This window comes from Dipodomys merriami, unplaced genomic scaffold (genome assembly GCF_024711535.1).
Source record: "Dipodomys merriami isolate MVZ:Mamm:240054 unplaced genomic scaffold, mDipMer1.0.p SCAF_1, whole genome shotgun sequence".
NCBI classification, from domain to species: domain Eukaryota; kingdom Metazoa; phylum Chordata; class Mammalia; order Rodentia; family Heteromyidae; genus Dipodomys; species Dipodomys merriami.
Window position 1 is genome coordinate 41,831,806 of NW_027202270.1, and position 27,282 is coordinate 41,859,087.

Sequence of the window (27,282 nt, forward strand, 5' to 3'; positions counted from 1 at the left end):
TCGAACGCAGGGCCTCATGCATACAAGGCAAGCGCTCTACCACTGAGCCACCTTCCCAGCCCCAATTTCTGTTTTTATTCAAAGTGCCACAAGGGCCAGGTTATCTTAATGAGTCAATGATTACTATGCCAACTATACTTGTCTTTTGGACTGCACACATTCTAGTAAGTGTCATCTTAGTAACCTTCCTATGAGGCCTCGAGGTGGTGGCTTCAGAGGTGGCGGCTCTTCTAAGTTGCTTTGGCCTCGGCTTTCTCCCAGAGTTTAGGGTTTATTTAACCATGTTTTATGCCTGTGGCTGATGAATTCCACTAGCTAGGAACAAAAACGACTCCAAAAAAGAAAATCCCAACTGACTGGTGGGGCTATCTTTCCATGGGAAGGATAGCTCATGGTCCGTGCACAGTGTGCGTGTGCGTGTGCGTGTGTGTCTAGGGGGTGTCTTGTCTGAGAGTGGAGGGGAAGGTGACAGGGATAAAGGTCTTAGACCCCCCAGGATGGGAGAAGAAGGGCCTTAGCAACCATGGGGAAAGGACCCTTGTTAGACAGACACCACCAGTCCAGGTCCTGCTCCTCTGCGGATTCCTGTCCAGGACCCCACGATCTCGTGCTCCCTGTGTGGGGGACGGCCGAAAGCCGGACCCCCAGCTCCCACAGCCGATTCCCGGCACGGGGCGGCGGGCTGCGCGCGGGGCTGAGCCCGGGGAGGGCGCGGCGCGGCGCGGGAGCGAAGGGCGCAGGGCCGGCGGCCGCGTCCACATTTGGCGGGCCGCAGGGAGGGGGGGCGCGAGCCGAGGGGGAGGGCTCACGTCGCGGCGAAGTTCCCGGATGGTCGCAGCCTCCCTCCCGGCGCGGAGAGCTTTTCCTGCCCGCCCGGCTCAGCCCTGCGGGGACCCCGCGAGAAGTTTCCCAGAAAAAAATGCCCGGCGCGCCGCGGGGCCGTGGAGCCGCCGCCCGGAGCCGCTACGTGGTAAGGGCGCGCGGGGCGGGGCGGGGCGGGGCGGGGGGGGGCCGGCCCGGGTCCGGGCTGTGGGTCCGGGGGCGCCGGGAGGGGCTGGGCTCCCCGGCGGGGCTCCGCTGCGCTGCCTCGGGAGGCGCTGCCCCCAGCGGCGCTGCCTCGAGCGGGCGGGACGGCTGGGGAGGGCGAGGCCGCGACGGCCCCCGCGGCCCAGCTCCGGGCGCGGCAGGAGGCAGGAGAGGAAGGGGCGCGGACGGCCGGGCTGCCCCGAGGACTCGGACCCGACTCTAGCCCTCGCTTCGCGGGCTGGACCTGGCGGCGACGTCTAGGGCCGTCCTTCACCTCTCCGGCTCCCGCGGAGCTGGCTTCGGGGCATCCCCGGGAGCCCAGCGGGCTGGGGAGCCGCCTCGCCCGCCTGGCTCGCGGAAGCGTGCCCCTCCCGCGACTCCACTTCCCGGAAGAGCTTCCTTCCCACCCGGATCGATCCGATCCCCGCGGGGGCCCGCGTGGACTGGCTTGCCCGCAGAGCCACCCTCGCTCCGGCGTCTCTCCCCACGCTCTCCCCGCTCAGCGTCACTTCACTTTTCCCGAGACACACTTGAGAAGTTTAAGAGAAGTTTCTCGTGTAAGGAAAAACAGCTTGACCCAGCAAGGGTTATCCAGGTCCTCAGTTTATGGCTAGACTTTGAACTCTGGGATTCACAAAGGGTGTGTTCGCGTGGAACCCAGCCTAAAGTCTTCTGGGTCCTGCCTAATAGAAGGTGGACTATTCCTCTCCAGAGCCTGGGGTTCCAGGTCCCCTCCTCTGAGCTCTCTGGGAAGCCCCTCCGGTTGTCAGCAGTGAGTGAGTGGATTTGATCCCTGTTTCTGAAGATTGCTACTCATTTCTCCCTCCACCCCCTCCCCAGGAGCTTCACTGCGCCTCTCCTTCCCCTTCCCCATCCCAGGCACCAATTTTGATCCTGGTCTCTCTCACCACTTTCCTAAAGAAATTTCAGAACAGCACTGTGGCTTCATTTTGGGTGACTGGTAGACTTTGCCTTCTCTACACTGCTTATTTCTGTAATGAATGAAGTAAGGAAGAAATTTTCTGTTTTAGTTTATAAGTCATCTTTTGACTTCTTAAAGTGAAAACTCCACACCGGCTCTCTGTACTCTGAATCTTCAGCCCCCTTACAGTGCGCACTGCGCTGCTCAATCCTATGATTATTCTTGTTCTGGGTATTTGCCTGCCAGTCATCCATCCAGAGTTGAATTTTGGGGGGACCTGGAAGTGGTACACTCTACACATGCCCAGTGACTGGCTGAGTAGAAGTGTGTAGAATAGGCTTTGCAGATGGTCGTTCTGTCACCGGACAGAGGTGAGGTTTAGTGAAGCTCCCCTTTAAATATAGGAACTCTTCACTTAGGGTCCTTGACTTCGATCACAGAATAAGAATTGCTGGACAAGTCACAACGGTAAGAAAACTTGGCAGAGCTTTATTAAGTAAACAAAGAAACAGACAAAAAAGCAGACACACAAAAGGGCAGGGGCACACTCTTGCAGATTGTGGGTGCTTTCATAGGGACATAAAGACACAGACATAGGCCCACAAAGGAGACACCCAGCTCCTTGTGCTGTTGGGTATTTATAGGGTAAAGGCAGGGGGTCTGGCTGTAAGTTATGCAAAGCTAGATGCTTTGTTTTTGCTTTAACTACACCTGGTGTTATTTTCTGAGTTTCCAGGTAAGAATCATCCTGAGATAAAACAGATCCTTATCCTTGAGACAAAGAGATGCCCTGCTATCTGCATTTTGGAGCATCCTGTCAGGCAGTTGTGAATCCTTGGTGAGAAATGCATCCCTTAGGAAAGAATGCATTCAGTTGCCTCTCTTTGAAGCAAAGATAGCATTTCTAAGTTTCTAGATACCGTGTTTCTGAGCGGTTTGCACCAGGCCTCAGTTTCCATAAGTTATCGAGCTTCAGTCCAACAGCTGAGTGACATCCTCTTCCTTGGAACCTTCCCAATGCCTGACTTAACCTTTTTCCCTGAGAATTACATGAACCTTTTCAGATTGGCTGATGTAAAGAGATTTGAAAGCAAGGCAAAATTAATTCTAGGACATTTAGAGAGAATGAGCTTATTTCCAGCTGGAGGAAATAAGCCTTCTTTCATTTTTTGTTCATTTTACAAATAAAATCTACTGTATTGTTTATGTACTTTCTTTGATTAGCATAAATTGTTGTACAAAGTATGGGGTTTCATTGGGATATTTCCATATATGCATATAATATACTTGGTTATATCCTTTTTATTTTTTTGTCAGTTTCTGGGCCTGGGCGCTGTCCCTGAGCTCTTCAGCTCAAGGCGGGCGCTCTACCTCTTGAGCCACAGCACCACTTCTGGTTTTCTAGTGGTTTATTGGAGATCAGAGTCTCACGGACTTTTCTGCCTGGTCTAGCTTTGAACCTCGATCCTTAGATCTCAGCCTCCTGAGTAGCTAGGATTACAGGCGTGAGCCACTGGCGCCCAGCTTATATATCCCTTTATTACTATTTCTTCCTTTCTCCAATTCCTTTCACAATTTTGATGGCTTTCATCATGACATTCTGACATTTTCATCCCTTTACACTTTGATCATTTACACAGACACACACACACATACACACACCCTTTCTGCTTCCCTTTCCTACCCATAGTCACTTTCTGGTGTCAGTGGGCATATCTTACAACTTGAGCATTATCTCATTCACAACTGGAGTTGATAACCTTTGTACTTCCTTCATCCTGGAGTGTGAGGACCGAGTGGGATAACAGGGTATAAAACAGCAAAAAAGCTTGACAGAGGGTCATCAAGACTTGGAACAACAAGAGAAAGTGGCTTTGTAATTTCCTGTAGTGTCACGTGCTCTATGGACTCCCCCCCCCCCCCCAGGTGCTCTGGGCAGCTATGCCTTTTGTGGATATTTTACTAGATCTGTGTCACTGACTTCACTATTTCAAGGTGTTCCTAACTATGGTTATAATTTGGGGGACATGACGTTTCCACAAAGGACTAACAGGAGCGTTTTTGGTAGTATAACTCTTTCATTTCTAAGCATCTAAGCTGTCTTCCTGAGGCCTGTCTGCCCATGGGGGATACCAAATTCCAAATGATGTCCCCACAAAGGTCTCCTTTCTGGTATTTGTGTGTGTGTGTGTGTGTGTGTTGTTTGTTTGTTTTTACTGGCAATCTACAATTATGTCATGGTTCTTGATGGTTGATAGGCTCATTTATACCTTGTGACTAGCTAGAACTTATAGATGTGAATCAGGCCACAGTTGGCATCATGCCAGATGTTCATTGAGCATTGAGGATCCCTGCTAGAGGCAAGGTGGAAGTTGTGCTCCACGCTTGAGGTAGAGGAGAGATCAGCCTTAAGAGATGCCCATGGATGGCTACCTTCTGTTTCACACAGCAGGAGTGCAAGGTAGAATATGATAAACAGTATGGGAAAAGGTGCAGAACAAATACAGGAATTTCAAGGAGGGTGAAGTTACTTCCAGCTGGAGGGAAGTCGGTCAGTTTGTCATTGATTTATCCACTTAACAGATACTTATTATTTGTTCTGTGCTAGGCATGGAAAGATTAATAGGCCCATTTACACTGTGTCACGTTGAGAAACACTTCAGGCTTTACTTCTCTAGGACCAAGGAAGTCTTGCTCACATGAGATACAATTATGCCCAGCCCTAACCAGATGTAGTTAGTTACTCCTTGACCTGCAGGTATTAAGGTCAGGTTAAAATACCAATCCTGTCTCTTGAACACTTTTGAATCATAAAATCTCCAGGCTTACCAAAGTCCACAGAATATCTTCAATTAGTTAAGAAATGATATAAGCTAACACGCATTATTTTGGTTTTGTACAGCTGTGTCAGAATATCTGATAAAAGTATTTAAAGATTTATTTATTTTACCTCATGGTTTCAGAGGGTCCATGGTCACTTAATTCTGAGTTTTTTGACCTGTTGTGAGGAAGAACATTATGGCCACTGGAGCATGTAGGAAGAGGTTGATTATCTCTTGGCAGACAGGAAATGGCCAAGGCAAGCTATGCCCTTCAGAACCCCTCCCTCACCCCCCCCCCAAACCTTTGTTCTTCCAACCAGGCCATACCTTACACAGTTTTCAGACTCTTCTCAGCTGGGAACCAAGCCTTGAACACATGGATCTGTGGAGATTCCTTTGTATTGAAGTCTGCTGATCCTTAGCAATGACTGAGACTAGAAGCTTATAAAGGCTTGATTGACTGCCTGCCCCCAGGTAAGGCCAATGTTCTGCTGAAGGCAGAGCTTCTGAATGGTTATAGCATGGACCACCAGTGAAACACATCTTGCTTCCAGTTCCAGTGCTTACTCTTACAAGGGCTTTGTTTCTTTACTTTTAAAATGAAGAATATAGTAGCTTTCCAATTAATTGTTGATAAATAGTGGTTTATTTCCACCATTCTACAATAATTGAAAAGAGTGAGTTTTCCACAAAGTCAAAGGATTTTAATGAGAGTTAGATATTATATATGTAGGTCACTTGGCAAATTGTGGCTACCTCAGTATTTATTTGTGGGTTATTATTTCTTGCATCATTATTATCAGTGTTAGTCTATATAAAACATTGTTGGTATAAGAACTTAAACATAGGTACTATTTTTATGCAAATTAATTCACATTAATAATTCCTTAGCTGTGTGCAGTTTATCAGGTGCTTCCCACCAGTCCTCTCATATAGCTCTGAGAAGGAGAAATCTCAAGGAGAAGCCATCTTAGTATTAGAGGACTTTCAGCTTGCAGTGTCTGCTACTCAGTAGTACCGACTGTATTGAGGTTATCAGAACAGATTAAGGACAGGGAAGGGAAGACAAGGTATATCACTTTCCTGGTCCTTTGGCACCAGGAAATAACAAGGCAACATGTTGTAGCAGTAACCCATTAGCAGGCATGCCTGGCAGGAGGGGTAGAGGTAACGAGTTGATCAGACTGACTGCCCCCTTCAAGCTGCTTTAGTCATGAATATAGTCCTCAAGGACATTGAGATGGGGTACCCCTGCATCTTGTGGCCAGGGGTCATAGAACTTTTAGTCCTGAGAAACATACTTAGTGTTACAGAATCTGCCCATTGATTACAGATACTTGAGAAATCAAAAGTAATATACTTTGCTAAGACTTAACAGAAGAACATAGAATAAGTTGGAAGCACAGTTATTTAGTAATTTTGATAAATGTGGTTTTTGTAAGATTGTGCTCAAGAAGAGACCAAATGCTCCTTTTCCATTTACCAGTTCCCCTCTCAGGCAGCTTCCATCACTGTCTGGGCCTCACTGTGGTTTGAAATCTATTGTCCTGTATTGCAGTTGCTTGTCACCCTTCCTCCTCATTAAACATAGGAACTGTTTTAATACAATTTCTGTTGTTTGTTTTTTTGTTGTTATGCAGTTACTGTTTTTAGTCTCTTTCACTTAAAAAGACACTTAATAGTCAAAATAGGAGCTTTCCAATTATTCTTGATAAATGGTGGTTTATTTCCACGATTCTATAAGAATTGAGAAGAGTGAGTTTTCCACAAAGACAAGGTAAATCTTTGTTCTGCAGAAGACTGACTTCTGAAGAGGTTGGCATACAAATTTCATCCTAAGAGTGTTTCTTCACTGTGATCAACAATGTGACATTAAGTACTGTGTATCTTTATATCTTTTAATTTGAAAAATAATCAATCTGCTAATAAAGGAATTAGGATTTGTGTTCTTTCTGGAAAGATGACCATCATTATTGTCTAAACAAAGAATTGCTGTTTCCTGGTCTCATTTTCTCTGTGTATTTACTGTATTTGGTTCAGATGGGGACCAAGACTCTTCTGCCCTTGACTTTTGCACCCTTTGTTCTGGCTGAGCAGAGGTATACAGCCTAAGAAGGACATTTAGGCCAGATTCACGGACAGTAGCCTTCTCTATGGCCACAGACTCCTTTGTACTTAGAAAATATGCACTTTTGACAGAGAAGAGGTATCAGAAGCAGGAAGGAAATTGTGAATGAAAAAAAAAAATCAAGCCAGGTGCTGGTGGCTCATACCTGTAATCCTAAATACTCAAGAGGCTGAGATCTGAGGTTCATGATTCAAAGGCAGCCTGGGCAAGAAAGTCTGTGAGACTCTTATCTCCATCTAACCACCAGAAAACCAAAAATGGCACTGTAGCTCAAAGTGGTAGAGCACTAGAGCCTTGAGCAAAAGAGCTCAAGGGCAGCACCTAGACTCTGAGTTCAAGAACCATGACTGACAACTCCCCCTCCCCCCAAAAAATCCAAAAAACAATTCAGAGCCAATTTTCTAGGCAAGTGGACTCAATGATAACTGTGAGTTTATATTTTTATATATAGAGAGTTAATAGATTTTTAAAATTTTGTCCTACATGGATATATATACACCTTTTAAAAAGTATATGTATGTTTATGTTTATATTCTCTCAATAACAAAACTTGATCACCCTACAAATATGTGTACATACCTTATCTCATTAATAAGAGCTATATTGGTTATATTTTTCTTCTCCTTCTATCCCACTTGATATTCTCAAATAGTTGAAATTGTTATATAGAAACTGTTTGTAGTTGGTTGCTTTACTTTTTAGTATTTCTCCAACAACAATGACAATAATAATCATGCTGGGATTGAAACCAGGACCCTTTACATGCTAAGCACACACTCTGCTAATGAGATACACTCCAGTCCCTCCCCACCATGTTATTTATCTATTTATGTGTCAGTACTGGGGCTTGGACTCAGGGCCTGGGCTCTGTCCCTTAACTTTTTCGTTCAAGGCTGACACTCTACCAATTGAACCACAGTTCCACATCCAGCCTTTTGTTAGTCAATTGGAGATTAAGTGTCCCACAGATTTTCCTGCTTGGTCTGATACCAAACTATAGTCCTGGATCTCAGCTTCTTGAATAGCTAGGATTAGTCATGAGCAGCTTCATGTTATTTTTTTTTTAACAGCTCATAACATCATGTTGTGGGGATGTATTATTAACAAGTTCACTATTGGTTGATTGACAACGATCATTCATTAGACGGAACACTAGTAGTTCAGTGACCATCCACTCACCTGCTAGCTCTTGTTAATGATGTTTAAACAACTAGCCGTTTATTCAGTGGTAGAATAAATGTCATTTATTAGTTGACACTACATAGACCAAATAGGCAATTTAATAGGTTGAATTTCTTGTTTTTTCAACTGCTGTGTGTTGTTAGATCACCACAGCTCATTTCTAAAATCCCCTGAATATTTTTCTATTGATGTCTACAAGAGATTATATGTACTGAATGGAAAAAATTAGGCCTGGGAGGGCACAGGAGATTGCACTATGGATTGATGCTATATTGAACTGCTGAATATGCTTTTAAATAATGTTCAGGAGACCCTGAGTCTGCCTTTTGCCCAGCAGAATAGATTTTAAAAGTAGGAAACCTTTAAAGCCTTGAAGATCTTGAGAAAACATGTACCCTTGCTATTTACTTTCTGAGAATGTAAACAGTGAGATCAGTGTCTAGAGCACAATGGCCTTGTGTTGTGGGATAGATAGTTAAATAATGGAGACAGTCAGAGCAGCCCTGAGATAGAAGAGAATAGAAATGGACTGCTCTTAAACAGGCCCACATCCCATAAACAGCAATGTATGTGTGCCCTGTTAGGTCAACTTCCAAGAAGTATTGAGCAAGAAGTGAACAGAGCAAAGAGAAGAAGACTAATGTAATTTTATTTCTCAGGTCTCAGAAGAGAGGCTGAGGAATACTAGGGCAAGTTTTCAGGTAGTGCTAAAATTCCTAATTAGATTTTTGAGGACCTAGAAAAAGGCAAAGTAATCAGAGACCTTTTCAAACCTTTTTTTTTTTGGGTCCGGTCGTGGGGCCTGAACTCTGGGCCTGGGCACTGTCCCTCAGCTCTTCAGCTCAAGGCTAGCACTCTACCACTTGAGCCACAGTGCCACTTCCGGCTTTTTTTTTCTGCTTATGTGGTGCTGAGGAATCGAACCCAGGGCCTCATGCATGCAAGGCAAGCGCTCTACCTCTGAGCCACCTTCCCAGGCCCCCCCCTTTTTTTTAAGAGCACATTTACTTTAAGCAAGGCTTCTGGTCATCCATTAGAACCAGAGTTTGATTGGCATGAATGGTTTAATGAAGTACTCTTGCCAGTGATTCTTGGGAGGCTGTGGATGGGAGAATAATAATTTGAGATCAACTTGAGCAGAAAAGTTTATGAAACTTCTAAGCCCAGAACTGGGTGACATAGGGCATGCCTGTCTTCCTAAATATGTAATGGGATGTTGAGATTGGGAGGCTCCGGGCCAAGCTAGGAAGAAAAGTCTGTACACTCTTTCTCAATGGAAGAAGCTGGGTATGATGGTTAATATCTGTCATCCCAGTTACTACAAGAAACCTAAAATAGGCAGATGGCAAGGTTTCCAGGCCAACCCCTGGGCATCAAATGAGATCCTCCTCCAAAATAAACAGTGCAAAAAAGGGCTTTAGGCATGGGCTTGTGATCAAGTACCTGCATAGCAAGTCTGAGGCCCTGACTTCAAACTCTGAACTTCCAAAAGGAAAAGAAAGAAAAGGAAGGAAGAAATATTAGTTTAAATAATCTTGGTTTTCTTAACTTAGAATTTCACATTGTTGGGCTGGGAAGTGGCTTAGTGGTAGAGCGCTTGCCTTGCATGCCTGAGGCCCTGGTTTGATTCCTCAGCACCACATAAGCAAAAAGAAAAAAGCCAAAAGTGGCACTGTGGCTCAAGTGGTAGAGTGCTAGCCTTGAGCTGAAGAGCTGAGGGACAGCAACCAGGCCTAGAGTTCAGGCCCCACGACTGGACCCCCCCCCCCCCAAAAAAAAAAAAGAATTTCACATTGTTCTAGTCTTACCATTGTTTGTTGTTTTTTAGGACTCATTTTATTTGAGACAAATAAAAAAATTGTTGTTAGGTTCCTCAAAAGATTCCACATAGAGCTCCCCTATGACCCAGCAATCCCACTTTTGGGCATTTACCCAAATGATCACAAACAAGACCATACTAAAGCTACCAGCAGAAATATGTTTATTGCAGCATTATTTACCATAGCTAAGATATGGAACCAACCCAGATGCCCCTCAGTAGATGAATGGATCAAGAAAATGTGGTATATATACACAATGGAATTCTATGCCTCCATCAGAAAGAATGGCATTGCCCCATTTGTTAGGAAATAGAAAGACTTGGAAAAAATTTATATTAAGTGAAGTAAGCCAGGCCCAAAGAAACATAGGTCCATGGTTTCTCTTATTTGCAATAACTAGTATATGCCTGAATCAAGCCGAAAAGGTCAGATAAGTTGATGTTAGGTGAAATGAACCCAAGATAAGGATTCAAATGTTTTTTCTTTCTTGCTATTGTTTCTAACACTTATAAGATGATTTCTTGGTTGCTTTGTATGTCCTTCCCCCACGGTATAACCCCTGCTTTCACTGAATTTGATGTTGGAGGGGAAGGGAAAAAACAAATCGTTTAAATAAGGATACAGGTGGACCCATTGCAACAATGAGATGATGTACAAGTCGTTATGTCGAAAAACAAACTTTACAACTTTGGGGGGGTGGAGAGGAGGGGGTGGAGATGAGAAGGAAGGGGAAAAGCAAACAAAGGAAGAGGCAACAATGCTTGATAAGAAATGTACTCATTATCTTGCCCATGTAATTGTAACCCCTCTGTACGGTATTTTCACAATTAAAAAAAAAATGATTGTTAGAATTAGGATTTCCTTTTTGGGTGGTGTTTTGTAAGATTTCAGAGGTAGAGCTGCGTTATTTAGACATCATAATTCCCTTAATCTCATTTAGATGAGGAACCAGTAATTGAAGGAAAACAAATCCTATGGTTAAAGAGCTGTGGGGATAATGTTATAGTAGTAATTTAATGGCAAGATTTCTTTTTGTGCAGATTCTCTTATACATCATCTCCTTTATGCTGTAGTAAAGCACCATGTTGTCTCAGCTTGGAAGAAATTTGTGTGTTCACCATCAGACCAGTGCAAAGTGCTTATAATTCATAGCCTTTGCTGAAAATGTGACTCTTATCACTTTAAAAATTGTCATTTTTAATTTGTTAGATTATAACAATAGTGTGGGCTTGCCAAAGACAAAAAAATGGAGAAATGCCTAAAGGAAAAGTTAGTATTTTTTCCTCTTTATCTTCCTCAAATTCTAACTCCTCAAGGTAATCAATAGTACCAAGTTTGCAACTGTACCTTTACTTATGTAACAATTTATAAATGTTTTCATAATAGCTTATTTTTTCTTTTTCTCCTCTTCCTTCCTTTTCTTTCTTCCTTTGTTTTTCATTTCCTTTCCTTCTTCCTCTTTCTTTCCTTTCCTTCCTCCTTTCTCCCTTCTATTCTCTCCCTTTCCCTCTCCTTCCTTCCTTCCTTCCTTCTTTTCTCCCTCCCTCCCTCCCTCCCTCCCTCCCTCCCTCCCTCCTTCCTCTCTCTCTCTCTCTCTCTTTCTCTCTCTCTCTCTCTCTCTCTCTCTTTCTTTGTGCCAGTACTGGAGCTTGAACTTCAGGACAAGGCACTGTCCCTTTGCCTTTTGTACTCAAGGCTGATTCTCACTTGAGTCATAGCTCCACTTCCAGCTTTTTGGTGGTTAATTAGAGATAAGAGTCTCACAGACTTTCCTGCATGGGCTGTCTTTGAGCCATGTTCCATAGATCTCACCTTCTGAGTAGCTAGGATTGTTAAGTGTGAGCCTTCAGTGCCTGGTGTATGATAGCTTCTAATACTAAAAATAGAGTCGTATACACTAGTCGTCGTTTTTGTTGTTTTTCTTTTGCAGTGCTGGGACTCATGAATTACTAAACAAGTACTCTGCCACTGAGCCATACTCCCATCTCAGGCTACAACTTTTTTTTTTTTTAATATATAAGGCACCATAGACTTTCTCTAAATCAAAAACAAACAAAAGATAGTATAGATTTTTCTCTAAATCAAAAAACTCATTTATGTCATGCTTAATATTCCATATTTTAGCCATTCATCTTGTTCCAAGTTTTCTCCTACAATAGTACTTCTCACTAATGTGTGCAAGTGTGTTTGTACATGCTAGCATACAGAATTGCTCATTTCTGTCAAGTCCCCAAAGTGGTATCACTTTTCCAAAGTTGTAACAATTCAGTCTCACTAACACTCTTTTAAATATGTTTCCCTACTTCCTAACCAGCATAATTCATTTCAGAAGTATAAACTTTCTAATTTCCTTTCCTGTTTTGTTTCAAATGACTTCTTAGGAATCTCTTGTCACTATCTCTACCTTTATAAAAAATATTCACTCATTTGAATTTTTCATGTTCTTTCCTTTAATTTCTCTAATGTGCATATGATTTGTCTTCTAAAACTAGAAAAGAAAAACTAAGGTCACAGAGCTTAATTGTTCTGTGCTGAAACGATAATAACAAAGTAAATACAGACCTTCCAATCCAATTTTCCCTCTAGAAGTATATTATTTATTATTTATTGTCTCATGAAATAAAAATGGTCTAATGGGAAAAACCAGATACTTACAAAGATGGGAAAATTTTAAAGGAGTTTAAGCTTGCATAGTTAATTGAGTTTCTCTCTTGGATCCAAAAGCTTCAAGACAAAGATTCTTTGAGAGTATTAGTTATAAGTTCGCTGAATTACGTAAAGAGGAAAAAGTGAATCATAGCAGATAGAAATTTCAAGTCCAGGGGCTGGGAAGGTGGCTCAGTGGTAGAGTGCTTGCCTTGCATGCATGAGGCCCTGGGTTCGATTCCTCAGTATCACATAAGCAAAAAGAAAAAAGCCAGAAGTGGCGCTGTGGCTCAGTGGTAGAGCGCTAGCCTTGAGCTGAAGAGCTGAGGGACAGTGCCCAGGCCCTGAGTTCAGGACCCCACGACCAGACCCCCCCCCAAAAAAAAGAAATTTTAAGTCCAACTGCTATTGAAAAGAAAGTTCCTGTCCTCATTGCTCTTGCTTATTTTTCTGGGAGGTGAGACTAGATTCCACTTCTCCTGTTCTTATAGTTGCTGAGTTCATTATAAAATTATTTGTATATAACTTCAGCAGTACATTGGCTAATCAGAAACAGCTGTCCAACCTGAGTTGTTTATATGACCAGAATAACTAAATCAATCAGCAAGATCTCTTATGTTTTGGTAGATCAGGCAACATTGTGTATTTAGCCCAGAATAATTATGCTTTGTAACTAACCTGACACAGATGGCAAAAAGATTGTTTGGGCAGAATTGGAACTAAAAATTAAGAAGCCCTGTGAGTCCTTGATAGTGGCCTTAATAAAGTGTTATTCTGTTTTTGATCTTAGTGTTTTAAAGGCTAAAATTCATAAAGGTATAGTCTTTTAAAACATTTTCTGTTAGGGTTGGGACCCCTGAGTGAAGCTGAATTCTCTTGATCAATGTTCCCAAAGAAGAGTCTGTGCATTCTGCCAAACTGCCAGGACTGAAATAAGCCCAGAGCCCCAAGCTGGTAAAATGCCACAAACCAGGCAAACTGACATGTCTGACTAGAGGCAGCTGTACTACATCAGGCAGGAAACACTCATTCCCAAGTGAGGCCAGAGGCAGAAATCCTGTTTGGGTGGAGCCACAGTGATTCCTCAGAAGGATGTATCTCTGCTCCTAGCCTTTAAGGCCCACTGGAGCTGAGTGAGTTCACAGAGTGTCCATAGGCTCCAAGCAATCAGTGTTCATAGAGACTTCAGTACTGTAAGACAGGAGGTCTGATGACATAGGAAAAGCCTCTGGACCCTGAGTTTCCATGTGTTAACCAGTCTTGGGGGAATCCTGCATTTGCTATCACTCAAACCCACTCTCAAGGACAGAAGCCTGCCTGCTTCCACTGGTCAGAGAATCCTAGGCCTGGACTACATTTAAGTCCCTGGTTGGCTCTGATGTAGTGCTAACCTGGAAGATAGCTATTTTAGGTTGCAGTCAGTGAATGGAACAACAAGGTAAAATGCTGTCTGTTCTTTTGCTGCAGACCACCTTTTGCAAGAAGTTGCATTTTCTTGGGGCCACTTATGCTGATGCCTGAAGGCAGATAGATGTCTCTGTTTCCCACCCTCCCTTTGCCTCTTGGCTAATCCTCAGTGGTGCAGATTCTAGAATTTAAGTAACTTTGAGATTAAGACCTGATTATAACCTGGTTCATTGGCTTAACTCCCTTCACATAGTACCCTCTGCAAAAGGCCTGGGTAGAATGAGCAGATTCATAGATTAAGCTCAATCTTGTATTCTAGTCCAGCTTTCTTGCCCAGGAGTCTCATGACCTTGACAACAATACCACATTCTGCAGTTGTGGAGAACAGGAATCTGCAGGAATTCAGAGAGAGGCTGTGATGAGACAGACAGGTGGAGACAAACCTGATCCTTGGCCTCCTTGGTAGTGTTTTGGGTCAAGCCTTAACTTTGCTCTGGATCAGTCATGTTAACATCTGACACCCAACAAGACATACATTAGACACCCCTAAGATGTGAGAATCTTCCCAAAACATCCCAGGTGCTGCTTAAGAACATGGTATTGGGGCTGGGAAGGTGGTTCAGTGGTAGAATGCTTGCCTTGCATGCCTGAGGCCCTGGGTTCGATTCCTCAACACCACATAAAGCAAAAAGAAAAAAGCCGGAAGTGGCGCTATGGCTCAAGTGGTAGAGCACTGACCTTGAGCTGAAGAGCTGAGGACAACGCCCAGGCCCAGAGTTCAGGCCCCACAACTGGACCCCCCCAAAAAAAAAAGAACATGGTATTGATTGGTGTCACATTTTGCTCTCAAGAATAAATGACTAATATAAACTTCATTGAGCTGCTGGGGAAAGAACATAAAACTCAACCAAAAAAATAGAATCTTTGTTATTATTATTTAAAAAAATGCAAGACCCTAGGATTTAGGACAGAGAAACTGTGTGAATATCATTTTGCCATTTGGCAGTTAAGCAATCACCTCCGAGAAGTAGGGGCCTGCCTCATGCCAGATGCTAGTTAATTGCAGAGTTGAGAAGGGTGGTGAGCCTGATGAGTCCTAGTCCATATCTCTTTCCCTTACCTGAATTACTTACAGTATTCTAAATGCTTTTTCTATTGAATTACAGCTAAAGCATAGACCTTTCTGTGAAAGCAGAACTCTCTCAGATAGGTAACACAGGAAGTTCAGCAGGGGAACAAGGCAGTGTTCAGTTGTTCAAATGGCTGTGGCTCTCTGTCATTTTCATAGCCCATCCTCTGCCTCCTGGACAGTTGGTGTAGGATAACAGGTTTGTCCCTACTATCCCTTATGCATGTAATTACTTGGGGTATGATGAAGTCAAACTAGCCTAGTTCACATTAGAGTTCATTGAAGGGGCAGACAAATGTACCTCAAAATCCTGCTACTGAGAGCAATTGTTAGGCAACGAATTCAGCAAGCTTTGGTCATAATGGCTTTGGGGCCTGAAAGGCCTGTGAGGCAGCAGTCTCTCCAGGCTGCTAGAATGGAGCTCAAAGCCCCTCCTGGAGGAGGCCTAGGCAACCTGTGGAGGCCTCCCCACCCCTTAGTCATTGATCAGTTCTAAGATAGCCTGTCAGGGCTCAGAACCATAGGATGAATGACTACTGTCTACCTTTGTACCTATAGATCCTCAGAGCAAGAATGGGGGGAAAGCAGCTCTTTATCAGATAAGACAGAACTCCAAGCCCTGGGCCTTATCTCATCTAGAGGGCCTCTGAACAGACTATGGCAGTAGAGTGGGGCAGTGGGTACTGTGAAATGTCATTGGCCCAGGGCTGATTGTATCTCTGGTTTTGCTTCATTTCCTCCACAGGAAGAATATTTGGAGGAATTGAAACTTAGGCCAGAGAAGAGACTTGCTCCTGCACTGTAGACTGTCACAGAGTGGGAAACACTCCATTCTTGTCCTCCACTCCATCAGACACCCACAACTAGAAGCTTCCCTGGATCACCAGGAGCTGAACCCTCTGCTACCACTTTACCTAATAATCTTTTAAAGCCTAGGGAAAGACAAAAGACAGAACAGAAGATCAAATAAAGCCACTTTTCTCTTCAGCCTCAAATCCATGCACCTGAGAATATCTTCATCAGAGAGCAGAGGGGCCTCTTTCTATTTTTCTGATATGACCCTGGCCATCTAGATTCAATCAAGGAGCTAGAATTGAACTTTAGGAGTTTCTGATTCCCATATATGTGATCTCCCTGGCCTTGTCTTCGGTTAGGACAGTGTGGCCCTGCCTTTGAGTGTACGTTTTTGTTCCACATCAGTTAGCCTCCTGAGTATGAGATGCCAGGCCACAGGGCCTGTATAGGCTACTGCCTTACACTTGGATGGTGCAGAAAACGACTTCATCTCTCCCTCTAAGCAGTCAAAGCTCATAATCATGCTGACTCTCACCTTTTCTGAACTTACTGCCCCATCTCCAGCACAAACAGAGCTCTCTTGAAACCATCAATGGATTGCCTACTTGGGGGAACTGGAGAGCAGAATGTGTTGTAACTGACCCTATTGCATAAGACAGCTCAGGGACTTCCTCCTTTTTAACCATAAGGTAAATAAGCCCAAAAGGCCCACGTAGAAGAACTGAAGGAACAAACTAATTTGGGGCCCATAAGCAAGGAACTTTGCCCTGTGTAGATCCCAGGATTGGGAAAACAGAGAACATATCCCTTTAACTCTTCCCAGAGTCACAATGTTTTTAAAAGAGAAAAATGTAAATTTAAGAGGTCACAAGTAGTTTAGAATTTAAACAACAAAAAGGAGCATCTCTCATGAGCAGGAGTCCAGCTATAAAGAGGCATTGTCCAAACTAGTGTTTTGAAACTTTTTTGACCATAATTTACAGTAAGTGGTAAGTTTTTTCATTGAAGGTAGGTAGATGATAGGTAGAGATTGGGGTGTATATAGCTCGGTGCTAGAGCACTTGCCTAATGCACAAAGCTTTAAGTTTGATCCCCAGCAATCAATCAGACCTAGACAATGGATGGATGGATGGATGGATGGATGGATGGATGGATGGATGGATGGATGGATGGATGGACAGATGGAAACAGAACCCAAAATCCAAAAGTATTATAACACAATTCTGGTGTTTACCAAATACAACACATATTGTATCTATGAAGGAGGGAGGGAGAGAGGGAGGAAGGCTAGATGGAAACCATCAGAGAACGGTAGCCAGAGAATAGGCAGTAACTTTTAGTTTGAAAAATACTGGTTAAATAGAAATGTGTACAGTTTCTTTAGTAAATTTAAAAGACATTCACTGTGGCTAGTCCTGTGCACGTTCCTGTGCTTTTCTCAGTGCTGAGCTCCTTGCTTCTCGTCTGAGCCACTCAGGTAGTCTCAGCCACTCAGTATTTTTTCATACTTTTCTCCACCTCAACTTTGGATAATTTTGTTAATATTCTAAATAAATGTTAAAATCACACCCTTTCCTCCTACTTCTGAATAAATTCTCTAGATGGTTTACTATCTATATTTCTTTATCTTATCCAGTTGCACTATATTTCCACTCTGTTGAAATGTAAGGTTGTGATTTCTTCACTGAATCAGCTGAAGAAGGATATAAGCTCCATGAGAGCCAGAAACTAGCAGGAAAAGACTGCTTCTGTTTCTCCAATAGCTGGCACAGAGAAGGTACTCAGAAATTACTACTTGTTTGAAAAAAAAAAACACAGAAAAATACAAATGATAAGGGACTTCCTAGCAAGCACAAAATCCCGAATTAAAAAAAAAAAACCAGTAGTTTAAAAAAAAAAGCATTATTTGAAGAGCATTTTAACAAATTCAACTTACAGTGTAGCATAAGATACAACAGGATAGATAGGAAGGACCCAGAAAAGCTGCATTTAGAAGAACTTCCAAACCCTGTGTAGGTTTAATCCTCTGCAGAGCAAGCCTTTAAAAACAGTCGTCTGGTGTGACATGTAGTCTGGTGTGACTGAGCCTGGGAATGGCATACTCTGTGGGGCTTTAGGCTTGGAGTTCAGAAGTCATCCGTACAGGTGGGCCTGACCCAATGCAGGCCAGTGGGGGACACAGAGAGAGCATTGCATTAGGACAGTCCAGGATATTCCTTTGAAACTACACTGAGCTTCCTTTTCCAGAATAGCAGTTCAGAACAATGTGATTCAGGCTTCAGTCACCCCAAGTTTCTGCATGGTAGGTTTCTGTGGAGAAGGAGGTGCTGGCTGAGTCCTAAATGGCATCTTTGTTCCCAGGCCTGGACCACCCTAGTGTGAATGGGGCATTTAGATTGAGGAGTAGTCTAGGGTTCTAGGCCCCTGGAGACCCTAGTGCACAACTATGTACAATGCCTGGAGCCAGAGCCAGCCTTTCCTCCTAGGCCTGGTGCTCCAGATCCCAGCTTATCATACTGTTCCTACAGTAAAAGAGCTATAAAACCTTCTTTTAAGATGGTGTGTGTGTGTGTGTGTGTGTGTGTGTGTGTGTGTGTGTGTGTGTGTGTGTGTGTGTGTGTGTGTGTGTGTGTGTGTGTGTGTGTGTGTGTGTGTGTGTGTGTGTGTGTGTGTGTGTGTGTGTGTGTACGTACGTGTGTACATGCCTGAGTTGCAGGGAGTAGAGGGAAAGGCAGGCATGACCTGGGAATAGAGCAGAGATGGATAGAAACAGGTTCTTCCTCCAGCTCTGCCATTATCTGTATGCCTTGGCCTCAGTGTCCTCATCTATAACTGGGGATATTGGAGATACTCTCATGATCTCCTCAGTTTTAAATGCCTGTGACTCTGTCACAGGCCCAAGAAGCGTTTTCTGGCAGGAAGGAGAGGCTGCCCAGAGCTTCCTTCTCAGGCAGCCAGGGACGACATTCTTTCCTGTGCCCGCATATGGAAGCAATTTCTAGATTATCCAAGGCACTAATGCTGCTGAGCTCACCCGAAACAGAGGAGCTCGGTTATGGTAAGTGGAGAAAAGAAAAATCTTGCATGTGTTTTTCTGTTTCCTACCATGGGGACTTTGATATATGGAATTGTTCTTGTGATCTGTTTTTCCATGTTTAGGCAGGATAGGGTTTGGGCATTCCACAGAAAAATCCTGATGAAGTGAATGCCGAGTGAACTGCTGCTCCCTGTCACAGGCCTGAGCAGGCATCAATGAATTTCAGAGTTCGTTCCATGTTTATTGTAATCTTTCTCTCTGAAAAATTCTTTAAATTGAATTGGGAGTCATCAGCTTTGTAGGGGAAAAGTTTTCGTAATTCCTTCTCTGCCCTGAGAACCCTTTAAAAGCACACATGTTCCTCTTCTGAACTCCTGGTTGGGAAGTGGTTTCTGTTAACTCTGCCGCTGCTGGCAGCACTTGCTCCTAAACGCAGAGCACAAGCGGGACTCTTCTAGAGCACAATTTTGCTCAGAAAGCCTCAGCCATTGTCCTGGTCCCTATAAATGGTCCTCCTGACTTTCCTTGCTTCCTCCCACCCTCTCTTTTCTTCTGACCTTAATTCCAGGCAAAGGAGATTACCGTAAAGGATGTGTTTACAAAGAAATGGTTTTGTTCCCCTTTCAGTTCAGTCTTTAACTTCTTTACCACCTAATCCCCACTATGGGAACCTTTACAAATTTTGTAGAGCGGTAATACTTTTTTGTAGAAATGAACTTGTAGTAATTAAGGATCTACATTTTTTTTTTTTACCAACATTTGTGAAAGGAGTTGAATAAACATTTTTCTTTAAGAGTCAAATATTTCCTTAGAATATTTTCTGAAGAAAAAAACTCAGAATCAAGACAGTAGGCTGATACAAAAGATTCTCAGAGAAGACATTTTAAATTTTCTGTTGTTTTTGGGCCTCCAGGGCTGAGCCTTCTGGCCCAAGAGCCTCTTACTCTCTTTGGAGGGAGCATGTTTACCACTGGCTTGCTGGCTGGAAATGACACGTGACTAAAAGATAGACATATTTGCCCGAACCTCACAGGGCTACTCTCCTATTTCGGAACACTCGATTGCCTCTGTTTGGCCTCCAACAAACTTGTAATTCTGTACAAATTTTCCCACTCTCTAGAACCAACATCAGAAATGTGTATTTTGTTTTTGTTTGCTTCGTTTGTGTGTGCTTGTGTGTACTTGAACTCAAAGCCTCACCCTCTTGCTTGGCTTTTTCTCTCAAGGCTTGTGCTTCACCACTTGAGCCACAACTCCACTTCAGGCTTTTTGTTGGTGAATAGGAGATAAGAATCTTCCAGAGATGTTTGATGAGGCTGGCTTTGAACCTAGATCTTAAGATCTCAGCTTCCTGTGTAGCTAAGATTACATACAAGTGTGAGCCACCCACATCCACCTATAAGTCTTTATTTTAAGGAGGCCCCCATCTCTATAGGACTGTACTAGATTCTCTTCGGCATTCCTCGGAGCTGATCTGGCACGCCTGCTTGTTGTCTTCTTAAGCTAACAGCTGAGAGCCCAGTGCTGAAATGTTGCCCCTTCTAGACAGTGCTGAGCTCAGGCTTACCCGAAGTGGAGTGAGCACTGCTTGCTCTGCTCTGTGACAGTTGCTGTAGCTCCTTGCTTTCTAAGGAAGGCTGACCCACATCATTCTTTCCCTCCAGTGATTCTCCTCTCTAGGGCAAGCACAGTGCCCTGGCTTTGGGTTTTGAAGCAGCCACACCCACTCCCATGGCAGGTACCCACTGTTACAGAGTCGAGACCAGCTTCGCAGGCAGTGACACTCCTCTGCACATGACTGTTGAATACATACTGGAGGTTTGTTAAAAGCAAGGTCCCTGTCTTCACTGAGTTTGTACAGAGAGAAACAGATAATAAACAAGAAAATGGATGACTCAGAAAAATTGAAATAGTGATCTGAGAAAAGCTGATGGGATCATGGGCTGGAGAATGATGAGACTACAGTTCCAGATAGAGCTGTCAGGGCAAGCCCATCTGAGGAAGTGACTGGAGAGCTGAGATATGAGTGGCAGGGAACAGATACATGACATCTGGGGAAGTGTGCATCAGAGTCAGGAAAGGCCAAATGCTAGGACCTGAGAACAAACAGGACATATCCCAAAAAAAGAAAGAGGGAGTATGTTGAGGAGGAGAGGATGAGGAAACAAGTCAGATGTAGGCAGACGCAGGGCCTCTCAGAGGTCGGAGTTCTAATTGTAATAACCAGTGTGTGGTAGAATCTGCAGTAAGTTTTATAAGTCACTCTGGCTCTGTTTCTGTCTCTGCCAGCTCTGGCATCTAGCCCTACACCCTTATTCACACCTCTTCTTTTTTTTCCCTCCAAGCTGGCTTGGACCACAATCCTCAGGATCTCTTCCTCCTAAGTAATTGAAATTACATGTACGAGCCACCACAATCAGCTCTAACTCATACTTCTTATCCAGTCATATGACCTACCTGTCATATTCTGGCTGTCCTAGTTCGGATCACTTCTGCAGCTTTCGCCATGGGATTGAGATTCGTGGGATTGTTGAACCAGTCTTCTTGCAGCAAGAGACAGGGAGGAGAAGGAGCGGCTTACTGTGCTGAGAGACTTTGAGCAGGCCTTTTATAATTGTATTCTCTGAATTTCCATTCAGTTACTACTCTGCCCTAAGCTTCAGTGACATGCTTATAATCAGTATTTGTCAATCACTTGTTCTATGCTGGGTTTTTGTGTATCTCACTCACCCCTCTAAGTGCTATAAAATGGGCACTGCTGTTAACTCTGCACTAATACAGGCACAAGAGGTTAAACAAACTTGAGTTAGCAGCTACTGTGCCAGGATGAACAGTCTGAACCACTTTACCCATATATGAACAGTGGGGATGGCTTTCTTTTGCCACCCTAGACAGTTCTACACTGTCTTTTTTCCACTGTTGTGCAGCCCTCATCAAGAACAGTGAGTCCTCCCTGTTGACATACTTTGTCCCTATCAGTAAGCTGATACGGTAGGGTAATTTCTGAAGCAGATCCATAAAGGTTCATCATGAGGATGGCATCTCCCTCATCTGCTAAGCCCAGGCCGAATGTCCTTTCCAGGATGTGCTCAGCACCCCTGTTCTGATCCAGATGTGAAAACCTATCTGAACTCACCACCTGCTGTGCAGTGGTAGTAATAATAGTAGTAGCGAATGATAGAGCACTTACAATTTTTATTTTATAAATAAGGAAACTGAAGCACATAAAGGTTAGAGTCCTAGAGCTAGTAGATGATAGAACCAAGATTTGAACCCAGGCAGTCTGGCTCCAGAGTAGATATTTAGAGCCATTTAAAATATCCTCCCTTCCTCCCCTGTCCCTCATGGTAACTTACATTCTAATCCTTGAAGCCATAGAATGAACTAAGTTTATTCATATAGACAGAGCCTTAAATACTTGGAGACAGTTATTGCCTCTTTCTTGGTTCTGAACCACCACACCACACTCTTAGGGACTGGTGCTACCCTAGATCTCTGTCGTCATCCTAAATGCACAAATCATAATTTATACTTGTCATCCATATCCTGATGTATGTGAGAGGCAAGGGAACATCATTAGTAATCATACTGGAACCACATTCAGGTGTTCATGCAAGAGCACTTGGAATAAATCTCAAACATACAGGTTTGGGGAAAACAGGATTGGCAGACCTTGTAATAAAGAAATTTCTCGGTTAAGTCATGTGGTTTAACCTGCCTCTGGATTTGAAGACTTTTCTAAGGGACCGAGGGAAAGTAAAGCTTATGGCATGTAGATACATCATGGATGAGATACCATTAGATCTTAGGAGCCTGCTGTTTTCCTGGAGAGTGCTGGATTTAAGATCAAGTCCCACAGTTGCTAAGGTCATCCAAAATGAGTCCTCTTACCCTGAGTTCCATTTTCTTATTTTTTTTCACATTTAAATCAAGTAAAAATAATGTTATCTACAAAAACAAATTATTATATTTTCTACAACAGGCAATACATTTCAGTACAGGACTATGGCAACACACACTGGTAAAATATATACGTCTCCACAAAAGTGCATGTGTCACACGGTTTCCTCATCTTATGACAGGTTGATAATTTGATAATGTATATCAGGCTTCCTGACACAAGCAGGGCCAACATCTTTACGTGGAAGCCATTGACATGGAACTTGGGATTTTAGCCTCTTTATTTTGGTCAAGTTAAGCCCTATCATATTTTTTAAAGTGCTAGCAAGAGCCCTCCATTGAGCATGCTTTCGAGATGTTCGTGAAAATTTCCCAGATTCTAAGTATCTTGTTTAATACTACTTTTCTTTTAGATACTATGGGTTTTGCTGGTACAAAAGCAGGAAATAGAACCTTTTGTTGATGGTACCAGTTGACTTACTGAGAAATTTCTTTATTAAAAGATTTGCCCCCTGGGCTGGGAAGGTGGCTTAGTGGTAGAGCACTTGCCTTGCATGCCTGAGGCCCTGGGTTCAATTCCTCGGCACCACATAAGCAAAAAGAAAAAAGCCGGAAGTGGCACTGTGGCTCAAGTGGTAGAGCACTAGCCTTGAGCTGAAGAGCTGAGGGACAGCACCCAGGCCCAGAGTTCATGCACCACGACCGGACCCCCCCCCAAAAAAAAAAGATTTGCCCCCGGGGGCGGGGAGGGGAATATGAGGGGGGAGGGGGAAGGGGAGATGGGAAGGGATAGGAAGGGGAAACAAAGGAGGAGGTAACAATGCTTGATAAGAAATGTACTCATTATCTTGCCCATGTAATTGTAACTCCTCTGTACAGTATTTTCACAATTAAAAAAAAAAGATTTGCCAATCCTGTTTCCTCAAAACCTGATTTTGTGAAATAATTTCAAAGTATATTCACATAACTTATTAAAGCCTCAGAATGGCTCTGCAAAATAATAGTATCTGTTTTCCAGAGATTGGAATGGGGCTCAAGGGTTTCAGTAACTTGTCTGAAGATATACAATCTATTAGAGGTGGGATTGCAGTTCAAGTTCATGTCTGCAGGACCTTTATCCAGTAGTCTTTCTACCATACCTGTAGCTTTCAGTTTGTGATTTTTTTAAGTAGAGAACTTGTTTTTGCAGATAGAAACAAAGCTTTTCTGAGAGCCTTCGTGGTACAGGGAGGAGTACTTGCTTTCTCTTGGTACTCTCTTGAGATTCCATAGGATCCCTAGATGCTTACTCTGTACTTTCTCAAGATTCCTTACACAGTTCTGCCCATAAAATGCTGTGGAGCTTGGCAGAAATGGCCTCTACATGAATCTATTACATCTAATAAATGCTACTGCGTCTTAATTCTCTTGGTCAAACTATCATGGAGCTTGTACCAGTTTTGTGAGCATAATCTCAGGAGAATCATTTTCCTCTTCCTTAGGGTGCAGTAGGACCTTTCCAGTTTCCCAAACTCAACCTGCTGAGTCCCACTCCTACCTAGACAACAAGTGGAATCTGAATGTTACTTGCCTGCTTTCATCATTTATCCACCCATCCCATAGATGCTTAGTGAATATTTATTAAATAAAATCACATGAGAAAGCTCAGTCTGTTGGCCTGCATGTGTGAAGGGTAAGTGCCCATCTTTGCCATATGCACAGCCTAGTGCCCCTTCATCTCCTGTGTGTGAGGTGTTAGGAATGATCAAATCCCCCAGGCTTCCTCTATTACAATTCTGACCCCAGCCCTTTTTCAGCCATAGAAGGCAAAAAATGGGGGTGCCTGGTTCCTTTTCAGTGCATGTTTGTTCTTCCTCCCTAGAGTCTGATGCCTCTACCTGCTATTCTGTAGAAAGAAGAAGATAGAAAATAAATTTTCCATTCTCTTGTGTTTCTGGGTCCCAGGGAGCAACTGAGATGACATCTATTCAGAGAGCTGTTATCTAGGAGGAAGGAAAAAGAATGAGAAATACTTCCTATTTCTAATGGGTAGATTTTACTAAGGAGATCATGCTCAGTCTCTCCAGTGAACAGGACATAGATATTCTATCCTTGAAGTCCTGTTGCTCTCACTCAGTGCCTGTAGCTTTGCAGACACTGAGAATAGATCCTTCTCTTTGTAAACATGCAATACTCAAGCTGTCAGATCCTTCTTAAATCCAAACCTCCATCATATAAAATTTATTAATTACAGGTAGTTTTAAAAGAGACACATGTTTTATAAAATACATAGTAATTTTACCTACAAGAGACCATTTAGCAAATTCAAGCCGTTAAGCCACTATCAACTATTACAAATGGTTCTTGCATTTTGTTTTTAGATTTTTTTTGTGTGTGGGTTGTGGGGCTTGAACTCTGGGCCTGGGTGCTGCCCCTCACCTCTTCAGCTCAAGGCTAGCACTCTACCACTGCCGGCTTTTTCTGCTTATGTGGTGCTGAGAATCGAACCCAGGGCCTCATGCATACAAGGCAAGCACTCTACTACTGAGCCACCTTCCCAGCCCTGTTTTTAGCTTTAAAAAAATTTTTAGGCAATAGTTTTTATATAACAATTTTTTTCTTTCTGAAAGAGCAGCAATGACTAGAATACTAATCCTAAACTTCACCAAGCCAGTATAAATTTAGCAGTCATTCTGCCCAGCTATCTGCAGAAGAAAATATAAATGTCTAATATTTGCGATTTTAAATTAGTATAGCCATAGTCTAGAGTATGTAATAATGTTCATTAGCTCTCTCCATGTGTGTGTTTGTGTGTGTGCACGTGTGTGTGTGTGTGTGTGTGTGTGTGTATGTGTGTGTAACAGATTGGATACGTGGGTTAAAGACATTGAGAAGCTGTCTTTTTTTTTTTTTCCAAACCACAGACAAGTCATGAGGTTGTGTGTAAAAGCTGGTCATTCTGTTCCTGGGGAGATGATAGATTTTTTCTACTGAGCCAGTATGAAATCAGTGTCTAGTGTAGCTAAACTCAGAACCCCTAGAGTGCCCCGTCCCCACTGAGCACTACAGCCTCTGTGTTGCTGGTAAGGAAGAGAGAAAGAAGGAACAGCAGGGCTGGGTGGGCCCTGGAAGCTTGCAGTTTCAGTCCATGTGTTAATGTTCTCATGCCATTCTTGCTTGGACACTTCAGTTTTAATGTCAGACCTGGAATCTCTTTAAAGAAAAAAAATAGGAAAATCTTTTCTTTGGAAAATGTCTTAAAACCAAGGAGAATAGCAGAGGAAAATGTGATGTAAATGGAAGCTAGTGGTATGAGTTCCTCTATTTCCTTTTAATTCTGTTGCTTATTTTCTTTTGAGTCTGCTATTTCTTATAGATACATTTTAGAAACATTACCTTTTCTTTGTATGACATTCATTTTGTGCAATATTTTCATATTTCCTTTTATTTATTAATTGCTGTATAGCAAACAACCCCAGAACTTAGTAGCTTAAAGCATCTGTCATTTTACTTGTCTATAGTTCTTTCATCTAGGCAAGACTCATCTGGGCAGGTCTTCTGATCTTGCCTGGGATTAATCTTTTAGCTGTATTCAGATATTGAAATAGCTGGACAGAACTCTGCTGGGAAGCATGGAGGACTTCTCTCTTTTTCCATTTAGATTAGGATCTCAAAAGCAGAATTATCAGGGTATCACATTTTTCAGCCTTCTGTTGATTAAAGCAAGTCACAGGTATAGCTCCAAGTTAAAAGTAGAGGACTAGCCAGGCGCTAGTGGCTCACACCTGTAATCCTAGCTACTCAGGAGGCTGAAATCTGAGAATCTCAGTTCAAAGCCAGCCCGGGCAGGAAAGACCGTGAGACTCCTATCTCCAATAAACCACTAGAAAACCGGAAGTGGCGCTGTAGCTCAAGTGGTAGAGCGCTCGCCTTGAGCTGAAGAGCTGAGGGACAGCGCCCAGGCCCAGAGTTCAAGCCCCACGACTGACAAAAAAAAATTAAAAAAAAAAAAAAAAAAGTAGAGGACTATATAATATGTGAGAACCATTAGAGGTCACTAGTGGAACAGAGGACTACACAGTCATTCTTTTTTTAATTTAAATTTTATTGCAAAGGTGTTGTTTTTTTTATTTGTTTGTTTGTTTTTTTGTGTCCGGTCGTGGGGTCTGAACTCTGGGCCTGGGCACTGTCCCTCGCTCTTCAGCTTAAGGCTAGCGCCCTACCACTTGAGCCACAGCGCCACTTCCGGCTTTTTTTTTGCTTATGTGGTGCTGAGGAATTGAACCCAGGGCCTCATGCATGCAAGGCAAGTGCTCTACCACTGAGCCACCTTCCCAGCCCCAGTACGTTTCTTTTTGAACAGTGTTACCCCTTCCTCATTTTCTCCCACTTTTTCCCTCTCAGTCCCCCTCCCCTTCAAGTTGTAAAGTTCATTTCCATAGTGTCTAGTTAATTTTCATAGTGTCTAGTGAGTATCACTGTTAAATTG

The 27,282-nt window shown here is 43.1% G+C and overlaps 1 protein-coding gene across 2 annotated transcripts in view; it reads left to right on the forward strand.

The window, feature by feature from the left end:
• Positions 1-837: 837 nt before the first annotated feature.
• Positions 838-27,282, forward strand: part of Wipf1 (WAS/WASL interacting protein family member 1) — a 114,541-nt gene continuing 88,096 nt past the window's right edge. Inside the window, exon 1 of one of the 2 annotated variants that reach the window (XM_070020649.1) lies at positions 838-970. The gene's annotated coding sequence lies outside the window, so the exon portion shown is untranslated. Of the gene's footprint in view, positions 971-18,870; positions 18,936-27,282 lie in introns of those variants that run through there. The other variant, XM_070020658.1, reaches the window with a different exon arrangement.